This window comes from Ranitomeya variabilis, chromosome 2 (genome assembly GCF_051348905.1).
Source record: "Ranitomeya variabilis isolate aRanVar5 chromosome 2, aRanVar5.hap1, whole genome shotgun sequence".
Taxonomy (NCBI): domain Eukaryota; kingdom Metazoa; phylum Chordata; class Amphibia; order Anura; family Dendrobatidae; genus Ranitomeya; species Ranitomeya variabilis.
In genome coordinates, this window is record NC_135233.1 from 671,705,760 (window position 1) to 671,722,812 (window position 17,053).

At 43.2% G+C, this 17,053-nt stretch overlaps 1 long non-coding RNA gene across 1 annotated transcript in view; it reads left to right on the plus strand.

The window, feature by feature from the left end:
• Positions 1 to 17,053, plus strand: part of LOC143807584 (uncharacterized) — a 1,151,218-nt gene that overhangs the window by 815,556 nt on the left and 318,609 nt on the right. The window lies entirely within an intron of this gene.

Sequence of the window (17,053 nt, forward strand, 5' to 3'; positions counted from 1 at the left end):
GCAGGTATATACTATATACAGGAGGAGATGACATACAGGTATATAATATATACAGGAGGAGATGACATACAGGTATATACTATATACAGGGGAGATGACACACAGGTATATACTATATACAGGAGCAGATGACAGGTATATACTATATACAGGAGGAGATGACTTGCAGGTATATACTATATGCAGGAGGAGATGACTTGCAGGTATATACTATATACAGGAGGAGATGACATACAGGTATATACTATATAGAGGAGATGACATACAGGTATATACTATATACAGGAGGAGATGACACACGTATAGACTGGAGGAGATGACATGCAGGTACTGTATATACTTCATAAAAGAGATGACACATAGGTATATAGAGGAGGAGATGACATACAGCAGGTATATACTATATACAGGAGATGACATACAGGTATATACTATATATAGGAGGAGATGACATACAGGTATATACAATATACAGGAGGTGATGACATACAGCAGGTATATACTATTTACAGGGGAGATGACATACAGGTATATACTATATACAGGAGATGACATACAGGTGTATACTATATATAAGGAAGATGAAAAACGTGTATACTGAGGGGAAAATGAGAGGTGTGAGTGCAAAATGAGAGGAGTGAGGGAAAATAGTGGAGTGATCGGAAAATGACAGATGTGAGGTCAAAATGACAAGTGTTAGGGGGGGAATGAGAGGAGTGGGGGGAATGGGAGGAGTGAGGGGGAAAATAAGGAGTCGGAGAAAATGAGAGATGTGAGGGGAAAATGAGAGGCGTGATGGGAAAATAAGAGAAGTGAGGTGCTATAACTAACCACAGATATTTACTATGCCTAGGCAACGCCGGGCTCTTCAGCTAGTTTTACATAAAACTGGGGAGTTACCAGTGTGAGACCTGTAATGGCCGCCCTCTCGTGATCTCACTGCAGAGCTGTGTGTGATTATAACATGACATCTGAAGGTTCATCTCAGCTTCCATCTCACAGGCAGACAGGGTTGTAATATTGTTACAATACAGCAGAGCTGTGAGAGGTGCAGCAAGTTTGTAAGAAGACAAAGTTCAGTTTTCCTATTCTGTGTTACTTACATGTCTCACACTGGTAACTCCCCCTTCATATAAAGTAAGCTCTGGAGGCAGAGTCTCATGCAGATCAGTGTCCGGCCCACCGTCCTGAACAGCTCATTTACATATTTAAAAAATGTGGATTTCTCCGGAATGAGACATCAGATCGCAGATATCGAGGTATCACTTTTTTCAGCTTCCTATGACCTGCATGCCCATATAGACAGCTTCAGAGGGTTGATCCTCCTGACAGATTCCCTTTAAGGCTACATGCACACGTTGCGGAATGCCCTGCGGATTTTTCCAGACTGATTTTGGTAAATCCGCAGGTAAACCACACTGCGGATTACCTGCCGAATTACCGCGTTTTTTTACACCTGCAGATTCCTATTATGGAGCAGGTGTAAACTGCTACGGAATCCGCACAAAGAATTGACATGTGGAATAAACAACGCTACGTTTCCGCGCATTTTTTTTCTGAAGCATGTGCACTGCGGATTTTGTTTTCCATAAGTTTACATGGTACTGTAAACTCATGGAAAACAGCTGCGAATCCGCAGCGTCAAAACCGCTGCAGATCCGCAGCAAAATCTGCAACGTGTGCACATAACCTAAAGGGTATGTGCATCTTCATAACCTTTTTTTTCCCAGCTGCATCTAAAATGAAAGAACTTTGAAAATAATACTGATTAAAAAAAACAAAGAAATCTTGATTTATGTCCACAGCTCCTATGCAGATGTTTTTGTCTACATGGTAACGGACGTTGTGCATTCTAATCCTGCAGCAATATTGCCTATCTTCAGGCTATCAGTTTATACTGGCAAACCAAATGTGCTAGAGTACAAATTATGAATGATCGAAAAAAGCACGACTGTAGAACAGGCTTTGTTTGCAGTCTGTTCACAACTATAATTCTTTTTTTAATGTTGGATGCGTTTGAACAATAAAAAAAAATGTCCAAGGTTCTCAGTGCCTTTTAAGATCGCGCTACAAGCGTTTTTATATCGCTTTAGTTTATCCGTGAGTTCGAACACTACAATGGCTAAGAGTTTAAAGTATTCCAGAAGTCTGGCAAGACAATAATTTGAAGAGACACACCTCGGCATAAGACGGCAGTATATTTTACCATGTTAACAAGCAGTAAGTATTTCAGCCCCACCTTGTCCTCAGAAGTGCTTGTTTCCCCCCGAATAGCCTAACGTTAGTTACAGTAAATGTAGAAAGGCCACTGTAAGCCCTCAAAATTTAAAGCGGTTGTCCAGAATTATTATTTTTTTTATTGTTTTTAACTCCAATATTAAAGTGCCACTTTTTGTATTTACTTCCCACTTACTAAAGTAAGACGGGCATATTTCACAGTCCACATGCAGACTGTCATGCCCTGACTGACTACTCCAGGTTGGGAGACTCTGTCACTCTAGGCATTGTATATGGACCAAGAAATACGCCCCCGTCTGAACCCGGGCGAATGTATACCATCAGACTACTCTCAACATGTCATCACCAGGGCCAGACAAATAATAATGTGTCATCAGTACCGTCAGACCATAACCGCATACTCAATCACAATAGTCCCAATAATGAAATACAATGGTAGACGCTTCGCTAACAATTAAACCACAAAATAACCTGGGGCAAAATAAATATCTGTCGCAGTATATGAAGACAGGGAAAATGAACCTCCATAGAGAGGCACAGAATATCCTATAAGGTGCAATATATATAGATCATAGACCTAAAGGAGCCAAGGGTATTGATTGCCAAAGTGCAAGTGCTATATTATTAGAAGGGTAGAATTATCCCACCCAGAAGGCTACTTAAACAATGGTCTCATATATAGCGTTGTCTTAAGGTAGCATACATAAAAGCAACCCATAAAGGGTATATTACCTAAATTAATGTGCCACCTGAAAGGTCCCAGGATCTGTGTCATCACCCTGATGCCGTTTCGCCTCTCGCTTCTTTCGGGGTAGTGAAAATGCCACCATAGTTATTACCCCAACCTATTGTGCTAAGATAATACAATTCTATAGATACTATTTGATGGTATATATTAGCTCTGCACTGGTGCTAAAAGGCCATATCACTTTTCCAACACGTTCCTCACATTTTCCCTACCTCTACACAAAATGCATAGTGTCCTAGACCATAAAAGTGCTGCCTAATAATATTAATAGTGAACCTGTGTGCCTCCTTGCAGTGCCTTATAAAAATAATAATGCCCTCTGAGTGATGCGCTTATCCTCACTGCAGTATTACCCTCAACACGGGCAGTGACTTCTCCGTGCGCGGCCTCTTGTGGCCTGATGGAGTAGGTAGCGGGGCAGGGAGCTGATGGCTCTCTGTTCTGCCAAAGTATTTAACAGCATCTGCATCTCAAGAATACTTATATGGTTATGTTGCGAGCTATTCTATACATTGCCAAAGGGGCCCATCTGGCATTTGCCAACATTTCCAGATAGCCAGTCTAGCCCTTGTCATCAGATCTGTCTTGAGATCTCACAATTGAATATATTATTATACAAATCTGCTAACTTGGCTAAACACAGTTATCCCTGCAAGCCTGTATGGGTTTTCAGTGGAGAGTGGGGTAAGCTGCTGCCAGACACCTGCAAACAAAAGGGTTGACCGATAAAATTCATATATAATATATATTCCTCTATTATTAGTTCTTGCTTACTAGGAAGAATTCACCGGATTGCTTGTGCTTGATATTTACACCTAGAGATTGAGTACGTGGGGCTGTTCATCACTCAAGACTTACTCAGTGTAAGGTAATATGTCCTTATCGTAATTTAATGTGTATTTAATGGAACAAAATACAGTTTATTATTAAAGGGTATGTGCCAAAAGAAAATTACCTATTGTTTAAATCAGGGTTTGTTAAATACATTTATTTTTTTAATAGATGAGCATTTTTTTCATATAAAATTTTTTGTTCAATTATAACACTGGTCATTAGGCCTAATTAGAATCGTGCCTCCTTTTAGGCACATACACATTAGCTGCAACTGACTCAGACAGTATTTAATAAGATTTGAAACTGCTTCAAATCTGCAGGGAAAAATAAGCATGTCGATGAGATTTCAGAAATCTCATTCACTTTTCTGGTAGGCAAAAACACATGAAAATGCAATGCCCTAAAAAATGTTGTTTTTTTTTGTTTATAAAGTTATTAAGGGTTTTTATGTGATGAAAACGGGGAGAATCCCTTTGACAAGCTTCACTTGCCCGTGACTGTATGTAAGGGCAAGGCTGATGAGTTTTCATCAATGCAATAAACTGAGACATATGCTGAGTATACTGCACTGAATGTCAAAACTGAGCCGCCCATCAGAAGCACTCTACTCATATTAGTCACTTCTGTCCACCCCAAGCCTGTAAATTATTCATGAACATGAATCTAAAGCTTGGTCTCTCCTCCGGGTTATTATAACAATGATGCCATGACTCCACCAGTTGTGCTCTGCACCTAGCCGCTCTATGGATTAGAAATAGTGATGAGTGAGTGTGCTCGTTACTCAGTCCAGTCGAATATCCTGGATGCTCGAACACCATGCTAGAGACCCTTCCCTGCATGTTATGTGGCTATTAGTCAATAAATCTGGGGACTGCCTGCCATACACAGTAAAGCTTACTGTAGCCATGTTGGCTACTGGCATTACTGTGATTGACCGGCCATATCGGGTCTTATATAAGACCTGGTGATGTGATGCTCGGCAAACTCTCCTCTGGAAGCAGTTCAGGGAGAGTAGATAATTGCTATTGCAGTACTTGTATACTGCTGCTGCACCATTAAAAGAAAAGTCCTTTTAAGGGCCACATACATCCTCCACCATATCAACAAAGTCATCATGCGGCCCTCACTTCAAATTTTTAGAGGCTTATTTAAGAACAGTGCAGTACCTGTCATTTTACCGCCAACTGCTTTTAATGCTACAGGGAGGTAATTTGGATCTTAAAGGGAACCTGTCACCCCCAAAATGGAAGTTGAGCTAAGCCCACCGGCGTCAGGGGCTTATCTACAGCATTCTGGAATGCTGTAGATAAGCCTCCGATGTAACCTGAAAGATGAAAAAAAGAGGTTAGATTATACTCACCCAGAGGCGGTCCCGCTGCGGTCCGGTCCGATGGGTGTTGCGGTCCGGGACCTCCCATCTTCTTACGATGACGCCCTCTTCTTGTATTCACGCTGCAGCTCCGGCGCAAGTGTACTTTGTCTGCCCTGTTGAGGGCAGAGCAAAGTACTGCAGTGCGCAGGTGCCTGGAAAGGTCAGAGAGACCCGGCGCCTGCGCACTGCAGTACTTTGCTCTGCCCTCAACAGGGCAGACAAAGTACACCTGCGCCGCAGCGTGAAGACAAGAAGAGGACGACATTGTAAGAAGATGGGAGGCCCGGGACCGGACCGCAACGCCCATCGTACCGGACTGCAGTAGGACCGCCCCTGGGTGAGTATAATCTAACCTCTTTTTCTTATCTTTCAGGATACATCGGGGCTTATCTACAGCATTACAGAATGCTGTAGATAAGCCTCTGATCCTGGTGGGCTTAGCTCATCTTCCATTTTGGGGTGACAGGTTCCCTTTAAAGCAAAAGTTCTGGGAATATTTGAAATGTTCTTTGGACTATAACATTGAGAACCTGTTGTTAAGAAGGGGTCCATCCATAGACTGCAGATTGCAATTAAAAGATCCTGCTGATCTATATAAAGACTTGTAAAACCCTGGATGAGTAGTGCTTGAGAAGTCTAAAAATATATTTTTTCACCCCATAGCTAAACATGTCAACCAAGTAAAGTGGTCCATATGTATTAGAGAGTTATCGATCAAACTTTTGGCTGACCGCTATCGCTCTCTACTTCCAATATGCAGGAAAGCTCACCCGAACGTTCCAATGTTCTCTAATAGAAACGGATACAAAAATATTGATTAAATTTTGGAGTGTGGGAGTATTAAAGGGAACCTGTCCCCGATTCATGCTGCTCAAACAGCAGGTACGATTGCAGCCTCCAGAAGAGACCTATGGAATAGACTTGTCAGCTGGCCATGGGTGGCAGCCAGATTAGACTCAACTCTGCCTAATGTTCTCTGCCTGAGCTCTAAAGAGGACTGTGAAGAAACCAGATTGTATCTTAATTACCCAGACAGCTACATTTTTGCAAACCAATAAGAACTAAATTTTCATCTGTATATTGGCTTGTGCATTTAAGTGTTTATGTCTGGTGGTTCAAGAGGACAGACTTGCAGACTGATACCATTTAACATACAGTGTTAAGGCCCCGTCTCACTTAGCGACGCTAATGCGATCCCGACAACGATACGACCTTCAGGGATCGTTGCTGCGTCGCTATGTGGTCGCTGGTGAGATGTCAAACAGTGAGATCTTCCAACGATCGCAGCTGCGATCTCACTGTTTGACATCTCACCAGCGACCTGTAGCGACCTGTACAACGATGTCACATGGGAGCTATTATGACGATTCAGTGTCTGAGTCGTCAACGAGGTCGTTGGTAAGGTGTCAAACACAGCGATGTGTGCTACCCAGCGGGACCTCAACGATCAAAAAAAGGTCCAGGCCATTCCGACACGACCAGCGATCTCACAGCAGGGGCCTGGTCGCTGCTACGTGTCACACATAGCGAGATCGCTACTGAGGTCGCTGTTGCGTCACAAAACTTGTGACTCAGCAGCGATCTCGCTAGCGATCTCGCTTAGGGTACCGTCACACCGTGCAATTACGATCGCTACGACGGCACGATCCGTGACGTCGCAGCGTCGTATGACTATCGCTCCAGCGTCGTAGACTGCGGTCACACTTTGCAATCACGGCGCTGGAGCGATGCCGAGGTTCGCTGGTAACCAGGGTAAACATCGGGTTACTAAGCGCAGGGCCGCGCTTAGTAACCCGATGTTTACCGTGGTTACCAGCGTAAAAGTAAAAAAAAACAAACCGTACATACTCACCATCTGATGTCCGTCAGGTCCCTTGCAGTCTACTTCCTGCTCTGACAGTGCCGGCCGTACACTGAGAGCAGAGCGCAGCGGTGACGCCACTGCTGTGATCTGCTCTCACTTTCCGGCCGGCGCTCACAGTCAGAGCGGGAAGCAGACTGCAAGGGACCTGACAGACATCAGATGGTGAGTATGTACGGTTTTTTTTTTTTTACTTTTACGCTGGTAACCACGGTAAACATCGGGTTACTAAGCGCGGCCCTGCGCTTAGTTACCCGATGTTTACCCTGGTTACCAGCGAACTCATCGCTGGATCGCTGTCACACACAACGATCCAGCGATGACAGCGGGAGATCCAGCGACGAAAGAAAGTTTCAAACGATCTGCTACGACGTACGATTCTCAGCAGGGTCCCTGATCGCTGCTGCGTGTCAGACACTGCGATATCGTAACGATATCGCTAGAACGTCACGAATCGTACCGTCGTAGCGTTCAAAATTGCACTGTGTGACGGTACCCTTAGTGAGACGGGGGCTTAAGTCTGTAGTGGTGACTGTACATTGAGTGTGTTGAGCTTTGTTTGTTGATGTGTGCTTATATGCTAATATACTTAATCCCATCACCATTGTTTACCTTTTCTTGATGTTGGACTGAAAGACCCTGGGTGGTTCTAAGGGTAGCTTACATGCCTTGGGTATAAAGAGACTTAAGTAACACAGAGCTAGGAGCCAGACATTCTGCAAACCACCCAACAGACAAGAGAAAGGACTGCAGCCAATTCATCATGGCACCATCATGAGGGACACTGATCTAGGATTCTATAGGATACAACCTAGGGGTTTTCGGCTCTGGTTGGAAGGACACAGATCTGATCCAGTGACCATCTCTGAACCATGGATCTGTTTGGAGAAAGCCAGGGTTGGGGCCCGCTGGTCGCCTGGTTCCATGGAGATGGTTAGATAAGCCAGGTGGTGATTCTTGTGTCAACTGGCTTTGGACCTTGTATGGACTCTATGAACAGTTCTTGGTCATCTCCCTATGCTTGTCGTTACCCCTTCTCTGTGCGTTCATCCACAGATGGAGTAGCGACCCTGGGAGCTCTGACATCGTGTCAACTGGCTTTGGACCTTGTATGGACTCTATGGACAGTTCTTGGTCATCTCCCTATGCTTGTCGTTACCCCTTCTCTGTGCGTTCATCCACAGATGGAGTAGCGACCCTGGGAGCTCTGACATCGTGTCATACTGGAAATACGTGGAGACGCAGTGATATTTTATATGCGCCCATGTACCCATACAATTCCAGGCATGTTGGGAATGTTCTGTTTGCTATTGTGTGTTGTGGTTCAATAAAGTATTGCCACCCTGTTTTCCTTAACCCTGTGTTGTCTGTGTAGTGTATTGCCCACTGGGAGATAAAGCGGGCGTTCAGTGGTATGAGCCGTGGTCCATGCAGTCTTGCTAAAGACAGCCGGGCCAGCGGACGAGAGCACCCACTGACCCCGCTTCTCCGTAACAAGGACCTTTCGCCAGTTTGAGCAGGTTAAACGGGCCACATCATGAAATAGTGGCTGCAGAGGTCAATAAAACATGGTGTGGTAGGTCGAATCACTCGGCTTCTTAAAATAGAGACACAGGAACCGTTTCTATTTAAAGTCCACCTGCTTTATTGCAGTCCAAAGGAACCACATCACCAGAAAAGGTAAATACAGCCTTTGTCAGGCACAAGATAAAACAAAAAGTAACAAGTCCATTCAATAGTGCTGGTTAGCCCACCTGGCTTATAGTCCAACCAGCTTGTTAGTCCTTTTATCAAAGGCATTCAATCCAGGACATCTGCAACCTCCATACACACAGATCCTGTGAGACGAACAGGTCTCAATTTTACCAAGTGAACCACACCCAGAGGTGGAGATATGGTGAGTAGCAGTCTCTCTCAGCTGCTCACAATCAATCTGTCATGGCTGATTAACACCTCTCAGCACTTAGTGTGCTGGAGCATTTTCCTATATGTACTAAAGCATTACTCATTACTTCAAATTTATCTCCCAATCACTAGGTGTCCGACAGCCACCTTACAATAATTTTATTTCTTTAGTTTCACCTCTCCGTTGCTGAGATATTAAATTACAAACTAAGAAGGAGTGGTACCAGAGTTTTTCTCTGGGGGGCGTGTACTTCTCCCAATATGTGATGTTGAGCAATCATAAGCAAGTAGCGACGTACAGGGAGAAAAACAACACACCTCCACGATAGCTTAGAGCAGCCTTTCTCCTTTGTGAGACATGTAATAGTAGATAGCCCTGCTCTCAATGCAGAGCCGTGTTATTACAAACTGCTGGGAGTAGAGCATAGATGAGTCTGATTAAGAACACCCTTCAGCTTTCTTCTCACAGAATCAGAACTGACAGTCCTGTGAAAGGATAGCTGCAGCCACAGATGTGTTTGTAATGAGACTAAGGGTACTGTCACACTCTGCAACTTTCCAACGATCATGAACAGCGATACGACCTGGCCGTGATCGTTGGAAAGTCGTTGTGTGGTCGCTGGGGAGCTGTCACACAGACAGCTCTCCAGCGACCAACGATGCCGAAGGCCCCGGGTAACCAGGGTAAACATCGGGTTACTAAGCGCAGGGCCGCGCTTAGTAACCCGATGTTTACCCTGGTTACCATCGTAAAAGTAAAAAAACAAACAAACAGTACATACTCACATTCCGGTGTCCGTCAGGTCCCTTGCCGTCTGCTTCCCGCTCTGACTGAGTGCCGCCGTAAAGTGAAAGCACAGCACAGCGGTGACGTCACCGCTGTGCTCTGCTCTTACTTTACGGCCGGCAGTCAGTAAAGTTTGGAACTTTCTTTCGTCGCTGGTTCTCCCGCTGTCATCGTTGGATCGGTGTGTGTGACACCGATCCAACGATGTGTTCGCTTGTAACCAGGGTAAACATCGGGTTACTAAGCACGGCCCTGCGCTTAGTAACCCGATGTTTACCCTGGTTACCCGGGGCCTTCGGCATCGTTGGTCGCTGGAGAGCTGTCTGTGTGACAGCTCCCCAGCGACCACACAACGACTTTCCAACGATCACGGCCAGGTCGTATCGCTGGTCGTGATTGTGGAAAGTTGCAGAGTGTGACGGTACCCTAAGATCTGCTGCACCACCCATATGATGAAGCAGTGAGGGTTGGTGAAACACGAGTTAGGACACTGTTTACCCGCCTCCATTTAGGGATAGTACAATTGAGGGACAGTTAGTACATGCAGAAAATCCATGCAGTAACTTATTTGTATTGATAGTCATGTCACACACTGGGGAGAAGGCACAGTACTCTCTCTGTAAGCTCAAGTGAGACACTTGGCATCCTACCAAATCATTTGCTGTATCACAGTGGCCAGTAGCTGCGTATACAGCAACAGTGGCTGAATGCTGCACATGCTGCATTCATCAATGTTCTGCTTTGCTGTCTAATAGAAACTAGTGCAATGTTTAATTATTTGTTAATACATATACAGTTGAAACCAGAGGATTACATACATTATATAAAAAGACTCATCTGCATGTTTTTCTCAATATCTGACGTGAAATCAAAAATATTTAGAATTGAGAGTCCTCAGTGGTTGATACCTTTTAATGGCTAACTGAAAAGATGGTAACAAATTGCAAGCTTTCGAGACTACATACGTCTCTTCATCAGGCAAAGACTAAAACAAATTCTGAAGAATCACATATTTATGCACAACATAGTATAGAGAAAAAAAAAAAAAAAAGAGGGGAAAAAAAACCATGGATAAGCTAGGTGACATGAAGCAGAATTACCATGGGTGATAAACAGTTACGTCCATAAATATTGGGCCAATTCTTAGATAAGGATTGTTTTATTGTCCTGTGATTAGGGTCTCGTTCTGTTGTGATGACCCCACATGGTCTGAGGGGCAAGTTCATTAGTTGATGTAAAAATACATAAATCCGTGTGACACATTCATTCCTGCATTTACAGTGTCAAAGGTCGTCATCAGTTTATACTCCCAGACTCTTCTGTCTCTCTGAGTTTTGAAGTTACCTTTAAGTACAAGTAATTTCATGTCCATAATGCTATGATTTGGGAGACAGAAATGTATTGCCACAGGTATATCCATTCTTTTTTCTTTTATTGTATGGCGATGAGAGTTCATCCTTGTTCTCAGTTTCTGCCCTGTCTCCCCCACATACAGACCCCCAGTTGGACATTTAGTACAAATAATTAGGTACACCACATTAGAAGTGATGCAGCTGAATGTACCTGGTATCTTGTAGTCCTGATGTGAGTTGGGGATCTTTATCTTGTCCGTGGTCATTATAAATGGACAGGTTTTACATTTTTTCTGATTGCAGGGAAAGGTACCTGCAGCTGTTGGAGAGGACAGGGAGCTTCTGACAATGATGCTTCTTAGATTTGGGGGCTGCCTAAAACACAGTAGTGGGGGGTCTGAAAAAATGGATTGTAAGCGGGCATCTTTTTGCAGTAAAGGTTGTAATTTCCGTGCAGCTCCCCTTAGCGCCTCCAGATTTGGATTGTAGGTGACCACTAGAGGCACCCGGTTATTTTCTTCTTTAGTTTTGTAATGTAGCAGGTGATTCCTTGATATTCTGGTGGCTCTTGTAATCTGATTTTCAATTGTTCTTGGATGGTAGCCCTGATTCAAAAAGGTCTTTCTGAGGCGACCCAGGTGTTCATCTCTATCCATTGGGTTGGAACATATACGATTGTATCTGATGGCTTGGCTGTAGACAATGGAGTTTTTTATGTGTTTTGGATGGGAACTGTCCCATTTAAGGTATGTTGGACGGTCGATTGGCTTCTGATACAGGGATGTCTCTATTTTATTGTTCTGCAGCTTAATGATGGTGTCCAAAAAGTTAATTTCAGTGCAGGAGTAGTTGAGTGTCAAGTTGATGGTAGGATGAAATTGATTAAACTGTTCATGGAACGACTTTAGCTGTGGCTCAGACTCCGTCCAGATGATTAAAATGTCATCAATGTAGCGGTAGTACGCCAGAGGCCTGATGGGACATGAGGACAAAAAGTCGCTTTCAAGCTTGGCCATGAACAGATTTGCATACTGTGGGGCCATTTTACTTCCCATTGCTGTGCCAGTCTCCTGTAGACTAAAGGTACCGTCACACTAAACGATATCGCTAGCGATCCGTGACGTTGCAGCGTCCTCGCTAGCGATATCGTTTAGTTTGACACGCAGCAGCGATCAGGATCCTGCTGTGATGTCGCTGGTCGCTGAATAAAGTCCAGAACTTTATTTGGTCGTCCGATCGCTGTGTATCGTTGTGTTTGACACCAAAAGCAACGATACCAGCGATGTTTTACACTGGTAACCAGGGTAAACATCGGGTTACTAAGCGCAGGGCCGCGCTTAGTAACCCGATGTTTACCCTGGTTACCAGTGTAAAAGTAAAAAAAACAAACAGTACATGCTCACCTGCGCGTCCCCCAGCCTCTGCTTCCCGACACTGACTGAGCTCCGGCCCTAAAGTGAAAGTGAAAGCACAGGTGACGTCACCGCTGTGCTGTTAGGGCCGGAGCTCAGTCAGTGTCAGGAAGCAGACGCTGGGGGACGCGCAGGTGAGTATGTACTGTTTGTTTTTTTTACTTTTACGCTGGTAACCAGGGTAAACATCGGGTTACTAAGCGCGGCCCTGCGCTTAGCAACCCGATGTTTACCCTGGTTACCCGGGGACCTCGGCATCATTGGTCACTGGAGAGCGGTCTGTGTGACAGCTCTCCAGCGATCAAACAGCGACGCTGCAGCGATCGGCATCGTTGTCGCTATCGCTGCAGCGTCGCTTAATGTGACGGTACCTTAACAACCCAGACACCTTAATATGGATCACCAGAGAGCACCAAGACAAGAAAGTATATAAAAGTTAATATTTTATTTAATGTAGATCACAATAACTCAATACATGTAATATAATATATATAAAATCAATTTAAAATATAAGACACAGGACGAGAAGATAATAGCATATAATATGCCGGCCACATTTACATAAGTAATCCCAAAAACCTCACAATTTATGTGTAAAAACACTAAATGACCAAAAGTGCAAGCGTGATATAAATAAAAAGCAGCAAATCCAATAAAAATTAATAATAAGAGACCATACTTTATACCTGAATATTTCAGCAGTATAAGGCTCAAAGTGCAAGTGTGCAAAAGGATTATGTGCAAAGGATTAACAAAAGTGCAGAGTGCTACGGCGTTATGTTCAGCCGATTCAATATCGCACACAGTGTAAAAATAGTAAGGAGGGAGATCATCAAAGATTACAGGTAAATACCTATTGGTGGCCGTGTCCTGTGTGTACGTACCCCTACGCACGTTTCGGACACTTTCCTTCGTCAGGGGGTCCAATTAGGTGGTCCGAAATATTCCCTTTATATATAGTGTACTCCATCCTATACCTTCACCTCTGGCTACGCCGGCGCATGCGCAGTCAGGAGGACCCGGAAGTGCGCGATCACACCCCACGTGACCGGACGCACAGGACTGAGTCCCGACGTTGCCAAGGTCACCGGGACGCCAATCCCGCACCCCGGGCCGCAGATCACGCATGCGCACCACCAAAAGGAGGTATAGGAGGCTTCTTTACAACAAGATAACAACAATACCCGTTAATTAAAAAAATGATGATTGCTATCAGTCAGTTCATGGGTTGATGGGTGAAACGTGTATACAACTTCTCTTTTGGTCAGTGATTATACACATATCAACCCAGAAAGGGCCATCATTTTTGCACTAAAGTGGGCCTTATCTATAAAGGTTTTTCAATCTACTGCACTTATACCATAATGTACTTGTACTTATACATAATTTATCCCACTTACATCTAATGTACTTATACTATATTACAAGTAATTAATCCCACTTACAACAACCCATCAGTATATACAAGTATACAAAAGTAGATCAGACAGCTATTTAAATTATATATATATATATATATATAAACGCACTAAATAAATAGACGGAAAAATAATTGGACTATATATATATATACGCGCAGGTGGCAGATTTATGGTACTCATATCATTCATCACTTCTTTTATTATCATTTCAGTTTCCACATCACCGCCAAATCCATCCTTCATTCGAGTATCCCCGTCCACCCTAAAAACAGGTATGTATGAATAAAATAGAGTACTATAAAACATAATTTAAAATCAGACCACGTAAACAACCTAAAACCTAAGAATAAAAATATAAAATAAAATAAAATAAAAAAGTTATTGAAGAGGTTTCAAACAATTATCCATAGATAATAATTCATGGATATATAATAAATAAGAATAAAAGAGGTATCACATTATAAAAAATGGGCAAAGCTTATATTTTCGTTTAAGCCCCTAGGTGAGACAGTATCTAGAGCCCATATCCATTTTGTTTCCATTTTGGCCAATGGTATGGTAACTGGTCCACCACGTTCACCTGTTTTAACTGTATCAATGCCAATTACCTTGAGTCCCATGGGATCACTATTATGAAAAAGTTTGAAGTGCTTAGGGATTGTTTTCAAGGATGAAATGTCCTGCACTTCTTTAGCAGCTTCTATCCCTAGCACATGTTCCCGGACCCTTATCTTGAGTTGCCTAGTGGTCATGCCCACGTATATAAGAGAACATGGACATGTGGCATAGTATACTACTGCTTTTGTTGTGCACGTTATATTACTCTTGATGTCAAAACTCTTAGTGCCATTTGAAGTGCAAAACTTATGCCCCCTCACTATATTAGGGCATGCCACACATTTTCCACACGAGCGGCAACCCAAGGTAGGTCTCCATCTGTCCAAGAAAGAGGGAAGAACCGAATTATGCGTGTAATGGCTTTCTACTAAATGATCCCTCAGGTTTTTGGGCCTCCTGTATGTTATACTTGGCCTCTCACCTATGTACTTAGACAGTACAGGATCAGTTTTTAAAATTCCCCAAAATCTATTAAGTTGGAGCCTCACCATCTCACTTTGTCCATGATATTGCGTTATATATCGGACAATTTGATTTGTCTTGCCTGGTTTACTTCCATAAAGTGCTTGGTGCCTGGAAATATTTTTTGCCCGATTGTATCCCTTCTTTACCGATCTACGGCTATATCCCCTCTCGAGAAATCTCTTTTTAAGTTCGAGGGCCTGTTCTTCAAATACAGTGTCTTCCGAGCATATTCTTCGTAACCTCAAGAACTGGCCTATGGGGATAGAGTTTATCATATTGGGGGGATGTGATGATGTGGCGTGCAACAATGAGTTGACAGCTGTAGTCTTCCTAAAGACTTTGGTTTGTAGGCAGTTGTCTTCAGTCCTCTGCACGCTTACATCTAAAAACTCCATCACATCCCGATCATACTTGTAGGTTATCTTTAAATTCCGCGAATTCTGATTCAACCCTACCATAAACTCATGAAGGGATTCTACCGAGCCCTGCCAAATCAAGAATATGTCATCAATGAACCGCACCCACATTGGGATGCGGTCCATTGATGATCCAAACTCAGACATAAAGAGGTCCCTCTCCCACAGCCCCAAAAATAGATTTGCATAAGTGGGCGCGAAAGCCGCGCCCATCGCTGTGCCTTGGAGCTGCAGGTAGAGGGACCCCTTAAATAGAAAAAAATTTTTGGTTAATGAGAACTCCAGTAATTGAATGGTGAACCGTCTCATTGTTTCAGACAGATATGATGACTCTAGAAAAAATTTAACTGCCTGGATTCCATCCCTATGCCGAATATTTGTATAAAGGCTTTCCACATCACATGATACTAATAAGGCGTCATCACCAATATACAAACCATCTACTTTTTTTAAAAACTCATTAGTATCCTTCAAATATGAGGGCAATTCTTCAACCAATGGTTTAAGTTTAGCATCCACAAATTTACTAATTTTTTCCAAGTAATTCCCGCAACCTGAAATTATTGGTCTTCCTGGTGGATTAATTTGATCCTTATGTACCTTTGGTAAAAGGTACAGGGTGGGTATTTTAGGTTCCACCACCTGAAGTGCCGCATATAGGTCCCTAGAAATCACTTCTCCCTCAAGGGCCTCCCGAAGTATATCCGTCAATTCTCCCTGGAATTTGTGCAGCGGGTTAAAAGTCATTTTTTGATAACAGGCCCTATCTTTCAGTTGGCGAAGGGCTTCATTTTCATAGAGTTCTTTAGGCCAAATAACCACATTCCCACCCTTGTCAGCTGGCTTAAATACCACATCTTTCATATTTTGGAGTTTTTTTTGGGCATTTTTTTCCCCCATATTTAAATTGTCCAAGGTGTTTAACACAGTCTCCTGTAGATAGATCTTCTTGTCAAACTCAAAGTAATTGTGGGTGAAATAAACCTTTCCCGTTTTAGATCAATTAGGATTACCATAATTATTAATATTTGCCAAATGCTAGAATAATGAGAGAGTGAATGTTTTAAGGCATTTTTATTACTTACTGCAAAGTCAAAAGTTTACATACATTTCATTAGTATTTGGTACCATTGCCCTTAAACTGAATGACTTGGGTCAAACGTTTGGGATATCCTTCCACAACCTTCTCACACTTGGTTGGAATTTGGGCCCATTTCTCCTGACAAAACTGGTGTAACTGATCCAGGTTTGTAGGTCGCCTTGCTCACACCTGCCTTTTCAGCGTTGCCCATAAATTTTCAATAGGATTGAGATCAGGGCTTTGTGATGGCCATTACAAAACATTGACTTTGTTATCTTTAGAGGGAACCTGTCATCAGGATTTTGTGCACAATAACCTACACACAGTGTCAGGTCGTTATACTAATTAAAATGATACCTTAGTTGATGAAATCCGTCTTGTGGTTGTTGTTTAATCTTTATTTTCAGTTTTGAGTTAATGATATGCTCGTGCTCCGGGGCGGCTTGTGGGGGATGGTCTTCATGCACCGACCTGACACTGTCTGTAGATTACTGTGCACAATCCTGCTGACAGGTTCCCTTTAAGCTAATTTGTTACCATTTT